Below are 21,287 nucleotides of genomic sequence, written 5' to 3' on the forward strand. Positions count from 1 at the left end.
CACTACCTCCATCAATTGTCTAAATCCCACTGCACTAATGTCGGATACCGGACGCACGTCTAACACCAACATAGCAGTCAAGGCCTCAGTTATACGTTTTGCTTCAGGATGACTGCTGTCGTACTTCATCCTCATCGCTAGGGACTGTTGGAGGGTCAATTGTTTAGTAAAAGTAGTGATGTTCCTACTTCCTCTCTGGGATGATGAACAACTCCCAGCAGCAGCAACAGCACTAGGAGGAAGTGGTTCTTGATCTTTCCCTATTTTATTTTTATCGGAGAAAGTTTGGTCCTCCATTTATGTTATATTGATATATATACGTGCGGCTAAAGCGCACACAAACACAGAAAATATTTTTTTATTTTTGCTGGAGAGTAGTGCACTTTGTGGGTTACACCACCCTTTAAGAAATGAGCCAGCCGGCTCTTTACTTATGGGACACAGGCGCACGCTTGGCGCTGCTCCTTTGTTGATGCACGTGCAGCTACAGTGCACACAAGTCACAAACACAGAAAAGATATATTTTTTTGGTTTGGAGTGTACTTTGGGGGTTACAGAACCCTTTAACGGTCAAGCCAGCCGGCCCTTTACTTATGACACAGGCGCACGCTTGGCACTACTTTGTTGATGCACGTGCGGCTACTGCGCACACAATTCACAAACACAGAAAATAATTTTTTTTTTGGTTTGGACTGGACTGTACTTTCGGGGGTTACAGCACCCTTTAACGGTCAACCCAGCCGGCCCTTTACTTATGACACAGGCGCACACTTGGCACTACTTTGTTGATGCACGTGCGGCTACTGCGCACACAATTCACAAACACAGAAAATAATTTTTTTTTTGGTTTGGACTGGAGTGTACTTTGGGGGTTACAGCACCCTTTAACGGTCAAGCCAGCCGGCCCTTTACTTATGACACAGGCGCACGCTTGGCACTACTTTGTTGATGCACGTGCGGCTACTGCGCACACAATTCACAAACACAGAAAATAATTTTTTTTTTGGTTTGGACTGGAGTGTACTTTCGGGGGTTACAGCACCCTTTAACGGTCAAGCCAGCCGGCCTTTTACTTATGACACAGGCGCACGCTTGGCACTACTTTGTTGATGCACGTGCGGCTACTGCGCACACAATTCACAAACACAGAAAATAATTTTTTTTTTGGTTTGGACTGGAGTGTACTTTCGGGGGTTACAGCACCCTTAACGGTCAAGCCAGCCGGCCCTATACTTATGACACAGGCGCACACTTGGCACTACTTTGTTGATGCACGTGCGGCTACTGCGCACACAATTCACAAACACAGAAAATAATTTTTTTTTTGGTTTGGACTGGAGTGTACTTTCGGGGGTTACAGCACCCTTAACGGTCAAGCCAGCCGGCCCTTTACTTATGACACAGGCGCACGCTTGGCACTACTTTGTTGATGCACGTGCGGCTACTGCGCACACAATTCACAAACACAGAAAATAATTTTTTTTGGGGTTTGGACTGGAGTGTACTTTGGGGGTTACAGCACCCTTTAACGGTCAAGCCAGCCGGCCCTTTACTTATGACACAGGCGCACGCTTGGCACTACTTTGTTGATGCACGTGCGGCTACTGCGCACACAATTCACAAACACAGAAAATAATTTTTTTTTGGGTTTGGACTGGAGTGTACTTTCGGGGGTTACAGCACCCTTTAATGGTCAAGCCAGCCGGCCTTTTACTTATGACACAGGCGCACGCTTGGCACTACTTTGTTGATGCACGTGCGGCTACTGCGCACACAATTCACAAACACAGAAAATATATTTTTTTTTGGTTTGGACTGGAGTGTACTTTCGGGGGTTACAGCACCCTTAACGGTCAAGCCAGCCGGCCCTTTACTTATGACACAGGCGCACGCTTGGCACTACTTTGTTGATGCACGTGCGGCTACTGCGCACACAATTCACAAACACAGAAAATAATTTTTTTTTTGGTTTGGACTGGAGTGTACTTTGGGGATTACAGCACCCTTTAACGGTCAAGCCAGCCGGCCCTTTACTTATGACACAGGTGCACGCTTGGCACTACTTTGTTGATGCACGTGCGGCTACTGCGCACACAATTCACAAACACAGAAAATAATTTGTTTTTTGGTTTGGACTGGAGTGTACTTTCGGGGGTTACAGCACCCTTTAACGGTCAAGCCAGCCGGCCTTTTACTTATGACACAGGCGCACGCTTGGCACTACTTTGTTGATGCACGTGCGGCTACTGCGCACACAATTCACAAACACAGAAAATAATTTTTTTTTGGGTTTGGACTGGAGTGTACTTTCGGGGGTTACAGCACCCTTAACGGTCAAGCCAGCCGACCCTTTACTTATGACACAGGCGCACGCTTGGCACTACTTTGTTGATGCACGTGCGGCTACTGCGCACACAATTCACAAACACAGAAAATAATATTTTTTTTGGTTTGGACTGGAGTGTACTTTGGGGGTTACAGCACCCTTTAACGGTCAAGCCAGCTGGCCCTTTACTTATGACACAGGTGCACGCTTGGCACTACTTTGTTGATGCACGTGCGGCTACTGCGCACACAATTCACAAACACAGAAAATAATTTTTTTTTGGTTTGGACTGGAGTGTACTTTGGGGGTTACAGCACCCTTTAACGTCAAGCCAGCCGGCCCTTTACTTATGACACAGGCGCACGCTTGGCACTACTTTGTTGATGCACGTGCGGCTACTGCGCACACAATTCACAAACACAGAAAATAATTTTTTTTTTGGTTTGGACTGGAGTGTACTTTCGGGGGTTACAGCACCCTTTAACGGTCAAGCCAGCCGGCCTTTTACTTATGACACAGGCGCACGCTTGGCACTACTTTGTTGATGCACGTGCGGCTACTGCGCACACAATTCACAAACACAGAAAATAATTTTTTTTTTGGTTTGGACTGGAGTGTACTTTGGGGGTTGCAGCACCCTTTAACGGTCAAGCCAGCCAGCCCTTTACTTATGACACAGGTGCACGCTTGGCACTACTTTGTTGATGCACGTGCGGCTACTGCGCACACAATTCACAAACACAGAAAATAATTTTTTTTTTGGTTTGGACTGGAGTGTACTTTCGGGGGTTACAGCACCCTTAACGGTCAAGCCAGCCGGCCCTTTACTTATGACACAGGCGCACGCTTGGCACTACTTTGTTGATGCACGTGCGGCTACTGCGCACACAATTCACAAACACAGAAAATAATTTTTTTTTTGGTTTGGACTGGAGTGTACTTTGGGGGTTACAGCACCCTTTAACGGTCAAGCCAGCCGGCCCTTTACTTATGACACAGGCGCACGCTTGGCACTACTTTGTTGATGCACGTGCGGCTACTGCGCACACAATTCACAAACACAGAAAATAATTTTTTTTTTGGTTTGGACTGGAGTGTACTTTCGGGGGTTACAGCACCCTTTAACGGTCAAGCCAGCCGGCCTTTTACTTATGACACAGGCGCACGCTTGGCACTACTTTGTTGATGCACGTGCGGCTACTGCGCACACAATTCACAAACACAGAAAATAATTTTTTTTTTGGTTTGGACTGGAGTGTACTTTGGGGGTTGCAGCACCCTTTAACGGTCAAGCCAGCCAGCCCTTTACTTATGACACAGGTGCACGCTTGGCACTACTTTGTTGATGCACGTGCGGCTACTGCGCACACAATTCACAAACACAGAAAATAATTTTTTTTTTGGTTTGGACTGGAGTGTACTTTGGGGGTTACAGCACCCTTTAACGGTCAAGCCAGCCGGCCCTTTACTTATGACACAGGCGCACGCTTGGCACTACTTTGTTGATGCACGTGCGGCTACTGCGCACACAATTCACAAACACAGAAAATAATTTTTTTTTGGTTTGGACTGGAGTGTACTTTCGGGGGTTACAGCACCCTTTAACGGTCAAGCCAGCCGGCCCTTTACTTATGACACAGGCGCACGCTTGGCACTACTTTGTTGATGCACGTGCGGCTACTGCGCACACAATTCACAAACACAGAAAATAATTTTTTTTTTGGTTTGGACTGGAGTGTACTTTCGGGGGTTACAGCACCCTTAACGGTCAAGCCAGCCGGCCCTTTACTTATGACACAGGCGCACGCTTGGCACTACTTTGTTGATGCACGTGCGGCTACTGCGCACACAATTCACAAACACAGAAAATAATTTTTTTTTTGGTTTGGACTGGAGTGTACTTTGGGGGTTACAGCACCCTTTAACGGTCAAGCCAGCCGGCCCTTTACTTATGACACAGGCGCACGCTTGGCACTACTTTGTTGATGCACATGCGGCTACTGCGCACACAATTCACAAACACAGAAAATAATTTTTTTTTTGGTTTGGACTGGAGTGTACTTTCGGGGGTTACAGCACCCTTAACGGTCAAGCCAGCCGGCCCTTTACTTATGACACAGGCGCACGCTTGGCACTACTTTGTTGATGCACGTGCGGCTACTGCGCACACAATTCACAAACACAGAAAATATATTATTTTTTTAGCACTTGGGGGGAGCACCCCTGATGGACAGAGCACCCCCTGGACAACACTACAGCACCCCTTTAGGACTGGGACACTGCACAGGACTTTGGAGTGGACACAGCCCCTATGGAGAACTGACTGCACAACACAGTCCAGCCAGCCCCTATGGACTTTGAAGTAGTGGACACAGCCCCTATTAACAACAGCAGCACAGCACAACACAGCCAGCCCCTATGGACTTTGAAGTAGTGGACAACAGCAGCACTACACTACACTACACAGCCCTAACTCCCACCCTCCCTCTTCACTGTCCACAGCCGAGTGAGAAAATGGCGCCGACGCGGGTACCTTATATAGGATCCAAAACCCGCGAGACTCGGAAGGCGGGATGATGACGTTTTGCCTCGATTTCAGATCCGAGTCAGGCGGGAAAAGTCGAGCCTGATTCGGATCGGACTCGGATCGGGGGGGCTCGGGGGGGTTCGGATTTCAGAAATCCGAACCCGCTCACCCCTACTAGGGGTGTGCACCGGCCACTTTTCGTGTTTTGTGTTTTGGTTTTGGATCTGGATCTTTCTTCGTGTTTTGGATCTGGATTGGTTTTGCCAAAACCAACCTTCCGTGTTTTGGGTTCTGGGTTTTGTGTTTTGGATCTGTATTTTTTTTTAAAAAAGCATAAAAACAGCTAAAATCACAGAATGCTCCTATGCTATTATTAACCTCAATAACCTTAATTTCCACTAATTTCCAGTCTATTCTGAACACCTCACACCTCACAATAGTGTTTTTATGTCCAAAAGGTTGCACCGAGGTAGCTGGATGACTATGCTAAGCGACACGAGTGGGCGGCACAAACACGTGACCCATCTAGGAGTGATACTGCAGTGGCAGACAGGATGGCAGTTTGAAAAACTAGGCCCCAAACAGTACATAATGCAAAGAAAAAAAAGAGGTGCAAGATGGAATTGTCCTTGGGCCCTCCCACCCACCCTTATGTTGTATAAAAAGGACATGCACACTTTAACAAAGCAATCATTTCAGCGCCAGGGTCTGCCACACGACTGTGGCTGAAATGATTGGTTCGTTTGGGCCCCCACAAAACAAGCTGGCAATTAATCTTTCCCTGCACAAACTGGCTCTACGGAGGCAAGATGTCTTCCTCATCCACCGATTCCTCACCCTTTTCAGTGTTGTGTACATCCTCATCCTCACAGAGTATTAACTTGTCCCCACTGGAATCCACCACCACAGGTCCCTCTGTACGTTCTGGAGGCTGGTCTCCCTGGTCTCCCTCCATTTTGATGAACATCATCTTCTCCACATTTTGTGGAAGCAACCTCCTATGCCTTTCGCTGACAAGGTTCCCTGCTGCACTAAACACTCTTTCGGAGTACACACTGGAGGCGGGACAACTCAGGTAAAATAGAGCCAGTTTGTACAGGGGCCTCCAAATTGCCTCTTTTTCCTGCCAGTACAGGTATGGACTGTCTGACATGCCTACTTGGATGCTGTCACCGAAGTAATCCTCCACCATTCTGTCACTGGTGACAGTATCAAATGTAGTGACAGTAGACATGTCAGAAATTGTTGCCAGGTCCTTCAGTCCGGACCAGATGTCCAAACTTGGTCCTACCTGCCCTGCATCACCGCCAGCGTGTTGCTTAGGATAGCTAAGTTTTTTCCTGGCAGCCCCACTTGCGGGAGAAAATGAAGAAGGAGCTGTTGATGTGTCACGTTCTGCTTCAGCTGACAGTGTGTTCACCAGCAGGTCTTTGAACCTCTGCAGGCTTGTGTCGGCTGGAAAGAGAGATACCACATAGGCTTTAAACCTAGGATTGAGCACGGTGGCCAAAATGTAGTGGTCTGATTACAACAGATTGACCACCCTGGAATCCTGGCAAAGCGAATGAAGGGCTTCATCCACAAGTCCCACATGCCGAGCGGAATCGCTCTGTCTTAGCTCCTCTTTCACTTTCTCCAGCTGCTTCTGCAAAAGCCTGATGAGGGGAATGACCTGACTCAAGCTGGCAGTGTCTGAACTGACTTCACGTGTGGCAAGTTCGAAGGGCTGGAGAACCTTGCACAACATGGAAATCATTCTCCACTGCGCTTGAGTCAGGTGCATACCCCCTCCTTTGCCTTTGTCATAGGTGGATGTATAGGCTTGAATGGCCTTTTGCTGCTCCTCCATCCTCTGAAGCATATAGAGGGTTGAGTTCCACCGCGTCACAACCTCTTGCTTCAGGTGATGGCGGGGCAGGTTCAAGAGTGTTTGCTGGCGCTCCAGTCTTCGGCACGCAGTCGCTGAATGGAGAAAGTGGCCAGAAATTTTTCGGGCCACCCAAAGCGTCTCCTGCACGCCCCTGTCGCTTTTCAGAAAATTCTGCACCACCAAGTTTATTGTGTGAGCAAAACATGGGACGTGCTGGAATTTGCCCAAATGTAATGCCCGCACAATATTGGTGGCGTTGTCAGATATCACAAATCCCCAGGAGAGTCTAAGTGAGGTAAGCCACTGGGCGATGATTTCCCTCAGTTTCTCTAAGAGGTTGTCGGCGGTGTGCCTCTTACTGAAACCGGTGATACACAGCGTAGCCTGCCTTGGAATGAGCTGGCGTTTCTGAGATGCTGCTACTGGTGACGCTGCTGCTGTTGCTGTGTAAGGTGATACATCTACCCAGTGGGCTGTCACAGTCATATAGTCCTTAGTCTGCCCTGTTCCACTTGTCCACATGTCCGTGGTTAAGTGGACATTGGGTACAACGGCATTTTTCAGGACACTGAGGACACTTTTTCTGACGTTTCTGTACAGTCTCTGTATCGCCTGCCTAGTGAAGTGGAATCTAGATGGGATTTGGAACCGGGGACACACTACCTCCATCAATTCTAAATCCCACTGCACTAATGGCAGATACCGGATGCACGTCTAACACCAACATAGCAGTCAAGGCCTCAGTTATACGTTTTGCTTCAGGATGACTGCTGTCGTACTTCATCCTCCTCGCTAAGGACTGTTGGAGGGTCAATTGTTTAGTAAAAGTAGTGGTGTTCCTACTTCCTCTTTGGGATGATGAACGACTCCCAGCAGCAGCAACAGCAGCAGCGGCAGCAGTAGGCGTAGCAATGCAGGATCCTCCGGAGGAATCCCGGATAGGAGAGTCAGTCATGCCAGTGACATGGCCTGCAGGACTACTTCCAATCCTGACTAAGGAGGAAATTGACGAGGAGGGAGTTGACGGTGTGGTTTGCAGGCGCTTGGATACAACAGGACAACGGGATTTAGGTGTCCCTGGACTGCTTACGGTCTTAGCCAAAGTTTCTGAACTTGACAGTAACTTATTATGAACGTGCTGCAGGTGCCATATAAGGGAGGATGTTCCTAGGTGGTTAACGTCCCTACCCCTACTTATTCCACCTTTACATATGGTACATATGGCAAGACAGTTGTTGTCCGGATTTGGATAGAAATATTGCCAGACCAAAGAGGTGGAATGTTTGGTCTTCTTCCCAGGCATGACCGTGATGGGCTTTTTCATCCCACGGACAACAACTGTCTCCCCCGGAGCCTGATTTAAACAAACCACATCACCATCAGAATCCTCCTCGTCAACTTCCTCCTCAGCCCCAGCTACACCAGTATCCTCATCCTGTTGTACTTCAACAGTGACATCTTCAATTTGCATATCAGCAAGTGGACTGTGGGTGCTCCTTTCAGCACTTGCAGGGGGCGTGCAAATGGTGGAAAGAGCCACCTCTTCCCGTCCAGTGCTGGGAAGGTCAGGCATCGCAACCGCCACCACACTTGGACTCTCCTTGGGGATTTGTGATATCTTCTTAGAATGCACAGTTCTTTGCTGTGCTTTTGCCAGCTTAACTCGTTTGATTTTTTTAGCGGGAGGAGGGCTTCCATCGTCATGTGAAGCTGAACCACTAGTCATGAACATACTAGTCATACTAGTATGACACACACTAGTCATAGGGAAAGACCTTAGCCGTTCCTTGCCACTCCGTGTCATAAATGGCATATTGGCAAGTTTACGTTTCTCTTCAGATGATTTAAATGTTTTTTTTAAGGTCATTTTCCTGAACTTTGTCATTTGGGATTGTATGTGGCTTCTACTATGACATTGGGCATCGGCCTTGGCAGACGATGTTGATGGCATGTTATCGTCTATGTCATGACTAGTGGCAGCAGCTTCAGCACTAGGAGGAAGTGGTTCTTGATCTTTCTCTATTTTATTTTTAACGGAGAAAGTTTGGTCCTCCATTTATGTTATATCGATTTGATATATACGTGCGGCTAAGGCGCACACAAACACAGAAAATATTTTTTTATATTTTTGCTGGAGAGTAGTGCACTTTGTGGGTTACACCACCCTTTAAGAAATGAGCCAGTCGGCTCTTTACTTATGGGACACAAGCGCACGCTTGGCGCTGCTCCTTTGTTGATGCACGTGCGGCTACTGCGCACACAATTTACAAACACAAAAAATATTTTTTTATTTGGTTTGGAGTGTACTTTGGGGGTTACAGCACCCTTTAACGGTCAAGCCAGCCGGCCCTTTACTTATGACACAGGCGCATGCTTGGCACTACTTTGTTGATGCACGTGCGGCTACTGCGCACACAATTCACAAACACAGAAAATATTTTTTTATTTGGTTTGGAGTGTACTTTGGGGGTTACAGCACCCTTTAATGGTCAAGCCAGCCGGCCCTTTACTTATGGGACACAGGCGCACGCTTGGCACTACTTTGTTGATGCACGTGCGGCTACTGCGCACACAATTCACAAACATAGAAAATATTTTTAGATAGGGTAGTTCAACTTGCTGCGCATGCTCATTTGGCGGCCTCCTGCAGGGGGTGTATAGTGGCTTCACTTGGATGCACAAACATGGCTGCCTTTTAGCCCGCATTCCGTTTTTATTAGGTGGACAGTGTATATTATATGTATATAAGTATATATAGTGTATGTATTGGCGTAGGCTACAAGATATATATATATATATATATACACAGTACAAAGCCCAGCAGCAGAGCAGCCGCACCCCCCGGCGCTGTCACACTGACTCACCTCTGCAAAGGAGGACACACCAGGTGGAGGGCAGGGGGAAATGACTGAAACTACACCTCCAGGACTTCAGGAGCAGTAGGCTGCACCTATGAGACGCAGCAGCAAGGGATAGCAGAAAGCGAGCAATAAGGCACCAACAAGAAGAGGCGGCTGCACATCTTACATATTCTATCCTTCACAACAAAACTCCTGCTGCCTCTGAGTGTGATGCTGATATTCCGGAGTGATGCCACTGTGCTGAGCCACCTGTGTCTGCCCACGGGGAGCATGTTGCCTGCCGGCTGTGTGTGAGTGGCAGCGAGTGCTCCCTCCCTGGTGCACATTTCTGTTGCCATCTACCAGATATTTCACACAGCTAGACCTCCTTGTGTACCATCCAGTATACCAGCCAGGGGACCCTCCCGCACTTCCTGGAGATCATGCAGCCCAGTACAGAGTAGCCTGCGGGACCGGGAGGGGAAACATGGGGGCATATTCAATTGGGGATGAGAATAGCAAAAATCCTGCACCCACAGAGTTTTCCTGCAGGTGCAGGATTTTTGCTATTCAATTAGAAGCGGGTTTTTGTTTTTTTTGAGCGCATGGAGGTTTTTTTTTAGGCGCACCTCCAGAGCATGACCAATTTTTCCTAACATCCACAATTTTATGAAAAAAAGGTCAGGAAAAGCTCTGGGACCCTGGTGGCACCAGTCCTAATGACTAATTAAGCAATTGGAAGTTTCCAATTAGCTTAATTAGTCAAAAACACTCAGATAATATGTCAAGCGCTAACCTCTGAGGGTGAACAATCGTGCATGTAGTATGGCAACATAAAATGTTAAACACGATAGGGAATGTGTTTAACATTTTATGTTGCCATACTACATGCACGATTATTCCCCCTCAGAGGTTAGCGCTTGACATATTATCTGAGTGTTTTAGACTAAATTACATGGGGAGGACTGCCCACCTGCCAAGCTGCTACCACTGAAACACCTAGACATTTTTTCCTCTGGAGCGCTGTTAATTTTATTTTGATAGCTTAATTAGTCAGTAATACTCACCTTCCAAAGTGCTGTCTTCTGCATCCAGCATCGGGACCCGGTCTCCTGCAGCAGCGGTGATTATGTCAGTGTGTGTGAGTGTTTGTGAGTCAATGTGTGTTTGTGTATGAGTCTGTGTATGACCCCGGATGTTTGTGTGTGTCACCAGTGTAAGTATGTCCACCCGTAATGGGCAAATGGAAGAACTACATCTCCCAGCAGCCCTTGTGCCTCCCTGCAGCCCTTGGAGCCTTCCAGCAGCCCTTGGGATTCCCAGCAGCCCACTCCCCAGTAAGAAGATGGAGGGGAGGCCACCGGGAGCCGCAGAGACAACCAGAGACCCCCGGGCAGGTAAGTGTAATTTTTTTTTTTTTTTTTTACACTGCGCTGGGTTTTTAGCTCTGAAAACCCTGCAACCACTTTTTTAATTGGATACCGTGGGTATCGTGAGCGTGCATACACCCGGTAATCCAAAATTGGGTGTGAGGGTGTGACAAGTGATTTTGTTGTTAAACTGTTCTTTTAATGTATATATTAGTGATTGCATTCATGTATTTTGAATGTTTCTCTACTAATTCAGCTATGCAGTTTGATATTAATATTCAACTATGTTAACTATTGTATTATTAGAAGTTGCTCTTTGATATGATTCTCAAAGGAATGTGCGGTAGTTATATGTTATGTCTAGTGGAACTGCTTATGGCAATGAGCCTTGAACATGTAAATGTCAATGTCATTTGTTATAATAATATTGCGCTATTAATTATATTTGAGGCAATTCTGCCCCCTATTGTTAATATTTGTTCTAATATTATGACCATATAAGGTATATAGTATCCGGTCTTTGTTAGGAGCCTTATAATTAGGTGTGCAATGCGGAAGTTTGGAGCCTTTAACTCCCATCTCCCAGACTGACTGCAGAAAGTGCTGGGTCTGGTGTACCCATCCGGCCTATTGTGATAGGGCGAGGCTCCCAGGTGTGATTTGTGCTGTATTGGACCATTATCGGAATTAATTAGAAAACTAAGTACCTATAAATCATTTTCATTAATTATTTAACTTAAACTGTGTGTGTATTGTGTAATTTATATCACTCTGTTGCTGTCTTCCTAAACCTTCAATTTCCACTGGAAACAGAGGGCGCAAGATTTTTTCCTTGGTAATATATCCTATACATGTCCTGTCACCTCATACATATGTCATATACACCTGCTAATATATCCTATGCATGTCCTGTCTCCTCATTAGGTACATAGGAGAGACCAGCATTGGGCACTGCCATGTGTGCCCCCTTGCTCTGTGCCAGCACTGCCCCCCTCTGCTATGTGTAATGTAACTACACAACAACACCATGCTCCTCATTTTACACATGGCACTGCATATAGAAGCAGCAGCAGGTCACCCACGCTACTGGCGGCAGCAGCACAGTCACTTGTTCCCACCTGTAGCTGGTGGTGGTGTCCAGGGATTTTCTCCTCCAGCAGCACGGCAACAGAGGATGGGACAGGGGTCCTGAGCTGGTTGTCACTGTCAGTGTCTCAGGTGGAATTGGTACTGTGGTCAACGAAGGACGTGTTACTCAGTTGAAGCCATTACTAAGCAGCATGCAAGGAACTGCAACTCCCAGAGGACAAAGGGCCTGATTATGCAAGGATCGTAATTTCAAAGCTGCACGCAGGGAACTTTGCAATTGCGACCCTTGCAGACATGGTAATGCAGCAGGAAGCATCACGCCTCCTGTGCATTACTTATCCTAGCTGCGTTGTCCAATGCAGCATCAGATAATCTATGTAACATCAGCCAGCTCCATGGTGTCCTGGAGCCGCCCGCTTCAGTTTAAAAGAAGAGACCAGGAAATCTCCATCAGCTGACAGAGATCATGGCTTCTTCCCTCCCCTGCAATGGCGGCGATACGCCTCCGTTTCGGGAAACGGAGGATAGGGCCCTCCTCCCATCCCACAAAAAGCAGCAGACTGTCAATCACTGCCAGTCTGTGAGCAAGTTAGAGCCATTCTGCACAGTTGCAGAATGAGTCCTGCACCTGCGCAGATTCCAAAACATAGGGAATCTGCTTTCAGAAGTGCACTAGCGTGCACTGCTGAATCAGGCCCATAACACACAGTGCACTCAACTGTCCTGAATTTCTGCAGCTTTATTTATTTATATATTGTGACGGTGTCATGCTTGGGCACTTGATGACAGAAGGATGGAGAAACGCATGTATATATTATATTATATTATTATATTCTCTGTGTGTATTATGCGGCTGTACATTGCTGGTGTGTTGCTGGGTGTATAGACATTGCTGCTGATATACGGCCCACACGGCCTCTTTGTGAGACATTAATGTGCATGACTACCAATCCCATCCTACCCACATTCACCGCCCGGCATAGTGTGTGCACACCTAGCACTCCCATCCTACCCACATTCACCTCCCAGCATAGTGTGTGCACGCATTGTATCAAATATACATCATAACTGCTCATACAGGAATTATACTGGGGGTACATGAGTGAGCTAGGAGGTCTTTACTGAGGTAAATTATGTATTATAACTGAGGCACATATGATTGATATGACATGGAATTATACTGCAGTACATGAGTCCGCTAGGTGGTTTATACTACAGTAAATTAGGATTATAATAGAGGCACACATGATCGATATGGTTAATAAACTGAAAAAAAAGCAATGAAATTCCATACACAAAAAGCTTATGGTTTCACATGTCCCATTAAGGCTTCATTAGACATGATCTGAAATTTCACAAAACCCACTGAATTTCTGCCACTCAAGCTCAAAAAAGCAATGAAATTCTGATCTTTAAGGCTGATGCCTTAATGGATGTGTTCCTTGCACAATACAGATATGGTATGCCATCACACCCTGTGGTTAACTGCAGATTCAGAACTCTCACAGAGTGAAATTGCTGTCACTCACAAAATGGTGGAGCTGCTAATTCACAGAATTGTGTGCAACTTGGAATACACACATGCAGTCTATGCAACTGAGGTCTGAGCAGAAGATAGAGCAGCACAGATGAGATGAGAGTGGTGTGGAAGGGGGTAGGAGACATCGCGGTGTGTTTGGGTGAGACAGAAGGCATGGAAAGGGGGGAAGATTAAGCAGTGCAGAGGGGGGGAGCTAAAGTGATGCAGATGAGTGGAAAACAGTGATGTGGATAGGTGGGAGGATCAAAGTGATGCAGATGGGTGGAAAACAGTAGCATGGATGGGGAGAGACAGAGTGGCATGGTTTGGGGGGACAGAGCAAAGTGGATGATGGGTACAGAGTGGCATGGACATGGGAGGATCAAAGTGATGCAGATGGGTAAAGACAAATTGGTGCCAATTGAGGGAATACAGATTAGCACAAATGGGAGAACACACTACAGTAGGGATTGGGGAAGACAGATTGGGGTGGATGGGGAGGAAAACAGAGTGGTGCGGGTGGGGGATGAGAAAGAGTTGCATGGTTAGGGGGGACAGAGTGGTGCAGATGGAGGAAGAAAGAGTGCCACAGATGAGAGGAAGACAGAGTGGTGTGGCTGGGGGGAAGGCAGTGGTGCAGATGGAAGGAAAAAGAGTGGTATGGATGCAGGAAGACAGGGTGGAGCGGATGGGGAAAGACAGATTGGTGCAGATGAGGGAACACAGACTAGCACAGTTGGGAGACCACACACCAGTAGGGATTGGGGAAGATATAGCAGCATGGTGGCGTATAGGGGAAGAAAGTGTACATGCATAGACAGAGTATTATAGTTTTAGCATTTAGGGAGCTGAATGTGTATTCTGAATAAGATGGATGTATGGAGTGAGAAGGATGTTGGAACCCAGTGGGATTGTTGTGGTGAATGAATGGGAAGATTGTAGGCACTGAGTGGGATGTGGGCGTCACATAACTGCTCAGACCTCAGTTGCATAGACTGCATGTGTGTATTCTAATTTGCACACAATTCTGTGAATTAGCAGCTCCACCATTTTGTGAGTGACAGCAATCTCAATCTGTGAGAGTGCTGAATCTGCAGTTAACCACAGGGTGTGATGGCATACCGTATCTGTATTGTGCAAGTAACAGGTCCATTAAGGCATCAGCCTTAACGATCGGAATTTCACTGCTTTTTTGAGTTTGAGTGACAGAAATTCAGTAGGCTTTGTGAAATTTCAGATCATGTCTAATGAAGCCTTAATGGGACATGTGAAACGGTAAGGTTTTTTTGTCTATGAAATATATGTATGTAATATATATATATATACATAATATATATATATATAAATATATATATATATATATATACACAGTGGGTATATATATATATATATATATATATATATATATTATATATTGATATTATTATATTTAATGATTGACCACCACCTCTTCATTTGGAGAAGATATGGGCAGTGAATACAAATACAAGCTTAAATATATAGAGATGGAGCAGGCTGAGCAGAGAAACCAAATTTTCTTTCAGTGTTGCTGACTGAAACCCCTCACAGCAAGCCTATTTCACCTGCTATCTATTGCAATAGTAACTTCTGCTCTCCAGTTCCATCTGTACCTTCTTGCATATACTGTAGAGGGATGGGTATGGGATGCCGGCACTTGGTATCCTGGTGGTCAAAATCCCGACATCAGCATCCCAACAGGGTTAGGATACTGACACCTGTCGGTAGGTATCCTAACCCTCCCCCTCTCCCTACCATAACCCTCCTTCCCCAGTGCCTAAACTTATCTCCCCTATTGCCTAAACCTAATCTCCTCCTCCCCACACCCTAAACCTAACCCTCCCCCCTTAGTCCCTAACTCCTAACGCTAACCCTCCCCCTAACCCCAGTACTTACCTTCGGGATTCCAGCGGTCGGGATATTGGCGGTCGTGATGCCAGCGCCAGGATTCTGACAGGTGTCGGGATTCGGGAGTCTGCATTCTGAGTGCCAGAATCCCCGCGGTAAGGATTATGACCGCATACCACTGTAGACTATAGAAGCGTTTTACAGAGAATAGTTCATCAATAATTTATGAAAGGACTATGTGGATAAATAGATAGATAGATAGATAGATAGATAGATAGATAGATAGATAGATAGATAGATAGATAGATAGATAGATAGAAAAATGGCTTTAATTCATGGCACTCAAACATATGCGGCATCTGGGGGGTATGTGACCACACCATGTAATAGATATACCACTCTTGTGTGTGCGGTTGCACTGATAAAGGCATGTCAAGTCATATGCATATCAGGGAGACCGCACACCAAGGGGTCTATGTACTAAGCAGTGTTAGGAGACAGAGTGAAAAGTGATAAGAAAGTGATAAGGTGACAGCCAATCAGCTCCCAACTGTAATTTTTCAAACACAGCCTGTGTCTCCTAACACTGCTTAGTAAATAGACCCCCAAGAGTTGTATATCAATCTTATAAAATGGCTCCTGTTGTGACAAAATAAGTAGGAGAAAAAAATAGTTCAGAATAGGCTGTTTAATTTGAATTATTTTTAATGAATAAACATTTAACTGTATAACAGTGTAAATGAATAAAACAGTTGACATTTTCTGTCAGAAATGTATATGTCTGTGAGGCGGTGATAAGCTGCTGTCAGTGAGGAGGTGATGTGCTGCTGTCAGTGAGGAGGTAATGTGCTGCTGTCAGTGAGGTGGTGATGTGCTGCTCTCAGTGAGGAAGTGATGTGCTGTTGTCAGTGAGGTGGCGATGTGGGGAAGCAATCGGGAAGCTGACTGCCTAAATACCGGCAGCCGGCTTCCCGATTGTCAGATCCCGGCAAGGGTGAAATGCCGGGCGTCTAGATGTAGACGCCCGCATTTCCCCGACGCCGGGAGACCAGCGCCCAGCATCCCGATCGTAGTGATGCCGGGCGCCGCGAGCGGACAGCCGCGGGGGGGGAGGGTTAGGTTTATGGCTCCCGGGGGGGACTTAGGGTTAGGCACCCCCCTGGGAGGGTTAGGGTTAGGCTAGGGGGAGGGAGGGTTAGGGTTAGGCACCCCCGGGGGGGACTTAGGGTTAAGCACCCCCCCGGGGGACTTCGGTTTAGGCAGCGGGGAAGGGGGTGGTTAGGATTAGGCACTTAGAGGGGGGATTAGAGTTAGGCACTTGGGGGGGAAGTTAGGGTTAGGCACCCCTAAGGACGGTTAGGGGGGTTAGGTTAGGTTAGTAGATACTCACCTATCCACGATCGGGATTTCCAGCGCTGTCGGGCTTCCGCTCATGGGCTGCTGCTGACGGGAATCGAACCGCCATGCGGCCGGCGGTATTTCATACCCATTCCGGCGATGTGCTGCTGTCAGTGAGGTGGTGATAAGCTACTGTCAGTGAGGTGGTGATAAGCTGCTGTCAGTGAGGTGGTGATAAGCTGCTGTCAGTGAGGTGGTGATGTGCTGCTGTCAGTGAGAGGTTGATGTGCTGCTGTCAGTGAGGTGGTGTTGTGTTGCTGTCAGTGAGGTGGTGATAAGCTGTTGTCAGTGAGGTGGTGATGTGCTGCTGTCAGTGAGGTGGTGATGTGCTGCTGTCAGTGAGGTGGTGATGTACTGTTGTCAGTGAGGTGGTGATGTGCTGTTGTCAGTGAGGAGGTGATGTGCAGTTGTCAGTGAGGCGGTGATGTGCTGCTGTCAGTGAGGCGGTGATGTGCTGCTGTCAGTGAGGCGGTGATGTGCTGCTGTCAGTGAGGCGGTGATGTGCTGCTGTCAGTGAGGCGGTGATGTGTTATTCAGTTAGGTGTACAAGTTAGCCTGTGCTTACTCTCCATGGCATTTGATGCAGATTCTTGTATGAGCAGTTGAAAAGTTGGGGAAAGTCCCTATTTTAAGATAAAAATGTCAGTTACCCTCCCCCCCACACACACACACACACAAAGTGCTGCCATCAGGGGGGACAGCCAGCTCTCCTGCACTGGGCCCGGACAGCTGAGGGGCCCAGCCACCAGGAGGCAGAGTTAATTGCTAATCTATCACCCTCGTACAGGACAGCTGAGGATGCTAGGTGTAGAGTTCTATGAATGAGTCATCACACACACAGCTCAGCAGTGTGTGATTACTCATTCATTAATGAACTCTCCGGCCAGCGCTGCATGATCATCGCACACATACCCGGCACCAGTGTCTTACTTATTCAGGAGCAGCTGCAGGAGAACCAACTTATATAATAAAGTTAGGAGCACTGGGCCCCCTCTCACAGACAGAACTACATCAAATACTGTTAAGGTGCCCACACACATAGCGACATTTTATACGATTCGGCCGATTTCGACGAATCGTGACGATGAATCGGGTAAAAAAAGTACAAATCGTGAGTTTATACTCACGAGCACGAAGCCGATGCGCGTCCCCGCTCGTCGTACATCGCATCTTCTGATCTGCCGTGCTGTAGGGCAGATTAGCCAATCTGAGATACAATGCATTGGCTGCAAGATAGATCTTTAGTCAGATTGGACATTTTTAACTCCAAATCGTGATCACGACGGCAAGGGAGCTCCCGTGAAAGTTCATGAGGAAATTGGCCATAAAATCGTATCGTGAGGACATCGGTATGTGTGTGGGCACCTTAAGTTACTTCACCAATCACCAATGCCTCCATAGTTGCTCCACCCTCAGCTCTCCTTCTCTCCTCCCCCCTGCTCTAATTGGCCAGATATTGTGTGCACTGCGCTGAGGAAGGAAATGTGGGAGAACAACTGTGGTGCACACACAGAGTTGCCTCTCCTCCCTCCTATACTATCTGCCCCACTGTCCCCTGTCCTATGCCTGAATCCTGCCTTTCCCTCTCCTATACAATCTGTCCCATGTGCTATTCCTGAATCCTGCTTCTGTCCCCCCTCCCCAAATCTCTATTTCTGTACTCTCCCCATATATCTCCATATCTGTACCCGTTTCCCCATTCCTGTACCTTTGCCCCTCTCCATATCTCTTGCTCTACCCGCTTCCCATTTTTGACTCTGCTCCCTTCCTATCTGTGTTTTTGTGTCCTTTACCTAAGTGTGTCTCTCCCTATATGCACCTCTGTTCCTTTTACCAAGGTGTGCCTCTCCCCATGTATGCCTCTGCCCCCTTGCAATGTCCATCCTGTATTCCACACCACATAAAGTAACTGAACCTCCGGATAGCAGATAAGTACAGTTTTCCCTTATAAATCATTAGGCTTTTTTCATTTAAAAAAAAAAAAATCCTTTATTCCTTTTTAATCTTTAAAGGCAAACATTCTACATTTTTTTAAATCTACTGTTTAACAAATATATATATATATATATATATATATATATATATAATTATACACATGTCAGAGCTCAACCCCACACCTTTGCGTCCACCAGGCCCTTGGTAAGAACCAAGGAGGTGGGGGGGGGGAACCCTGCCTTTTTCATTGGTACCGGGCCCCATGATTTCTGATGGCAGCCCTGCACACACACTACCATCACCCTAATAATTAATTAGGCAGTTAGAAGTTTATAATTTGCTTAATTTAGCCAATAATGGCATGTCATTTTTGGGGTGCAAATTGCAGAATAGTGGGTTCAAAGATGTGGAACAGGTACAGTTTATGGGGGGTGTTGTATTGATGAGACAGATGCTTTTTTAAGAAATGTTTAAAAGTGGCAAATACACAAAAAAAAACCTTACATGTATTTTCATGCACCCCGAATTAATCTACATCATTAATTTGCTGAAAAACACTGTTATTAAACCATACAAAAATCAGCCATATGAGACCTTTTAAGAGCCCCAAATACTTTGCTTTTGGTCACTAATAGACTTCTATACTGCTATCCAATATTAGTTTACACTTTTTGGGGCACAACGTACAAGCTGATTTCCTCATTTTTCAACTGAATTATCCATTTAACGAGAGCGTGCATAAAGGTGGTAAGCTAAATTACTGCACAACAAGCACAGTAAGTAAAACCATGGTAAACAAAGATTTTACTGCGGCTAATTGAATTCACCCCTTAAAATTACAGGAAGTAGCGTCTTGTGACCTGACAACTGTGGAAGTTACAGGAAGTAGCATCTTGTGACTTGACAACTATGGAAGTTACAGGAAGTAACGTCTTGTGATCTGACAACTATGGAAGTTACAGGAAGTAGCGTCTTGTGACCTGACAACTATGGAAGTTACAGGAAGTAGCGTCTTGTGACCTGACAACTATGGAAGTTACAGGAAGTAGCGTCTTGTGACCTGACAACTATGGAAGTTACAGGAAGTAGCGTCTTGTGACCTGAAAACTATGGAAGTTACAGGAAGTTGCGCCTTGTGACCTGACAACTATGGAAGTTACAGGAAGTAGCGTCTTGTGACCTGACAACTATGGAAGTTACAGGAAGTAGCGTCTTGTGACCTGACAACTATGGAAGTTACAGGAAGTAGCATCTTGTGACTTGACAACTATGGAAGTTACAGGAAGTAACGTCTTGTGATCTGACAACTATGGAAGTTACAGGAAGTAGCGTCTTGTGACCTGACAACTATGGAAGTTACAGGAAGTAGCGTCTTGTGACCTGACAACTATGGAAGTTACAGGAAGTAGCTTCTTGTGACCTGACAACTATGGAAGTTACAGGAAGTAGCATCTTGTGACCTGACAACTATGGAAGTTATAGGAAGTAACGTCTTGTGACCTGACAACTATGGAAGTTACAGGAAGTAACGTCTTGTGATCTGACAACTATGGAAGTTACAGGAAGTAGCGTCTTGTGACCTGAAAACTATGGAAGTTACAAGAAGTAGCGTCTTGTGACCTGACAACTATGGAAGTTACAGGAAGTAGCGTCTTGTGACCTGACAACTATGGAAGTTACAGGAAGTAGCGTCTTGTGACCTGACAACTATGGAAGTTACAGGAAGTAGCGTCTTGTGACCTGACAACTATGGAAGTTATAGGAAGTAGCGTCTTGTGACCTGACAACTATGGAAGTTACAGGAAGTAGCGTCTTGTGACCTGACAACTATGGAAGTTACAGGAAGTAACGTCTTGTGACCTGACAACTATGGAAGTTACAGGAAGTAGCGTCTTGTGACCTGACAACTATGGAAGTTATAGGAAGTAACGTCTTGTGACCTGACAACTATGGAAGTTACAGGAAGTAGCGTCTTGTGACCTGACAACTATGGAAGTTATAGGAAGTGGTGCAACACAAACTTCTGTGGATTGGAATGCATGTCTATTCTCCAACTTGAGGTTACAGAAGTGACATCTTGCAATCTTCTGACTTGCCAACACGCACCTGCTTCCATTTTGTTAGATAGGAGAATTATTGTTTTAAGAGGCAGCCTTATATTACATATATAAGGATAGTAGTAACATCACAAAGAAATCCGATTATGAAAAATACTTGTTAGTCGAAATGCATAAGTTTAGAGACACAGACATACTGCAGGGACTTTATTGATTGAAGGAGGCAATTTGTGGAGGTGCAGGTGCTTAAAGAACTTACCTATGGGCTTTCTCATTACCTTTCTCTGGTAGGCATGCTGGGACTAATTAAGATATATGCTGGATTTTTATTTGTTTATTGTGAGTGTCCTATAGTGCAAATAAATCCATGTTTCTACTGTATCACATGAGGTTCTTCTCTCTTGCTCTATGTTTATGGCGACTGATGAGGATTTCTGATGATAACTGGTGGCTAGCATTTCATGAACTATTTGGTACTGGATTTGGATAG

The sequence above is a fragment of the Taudactylus pleione genome, unplaced genomic scaffold (genome assembly GCF_031769625.1).
Source record: "Taudactylus pleione unplaced genomic scaffold, aTauple2 ptg000015l, whole genome shotgun sequence".
NCBI lineage: Eukaryota > Metazoa > Chordata > Amphibia > Anura > Myobatrachidae > Taudactylus > Taudactylus pleione.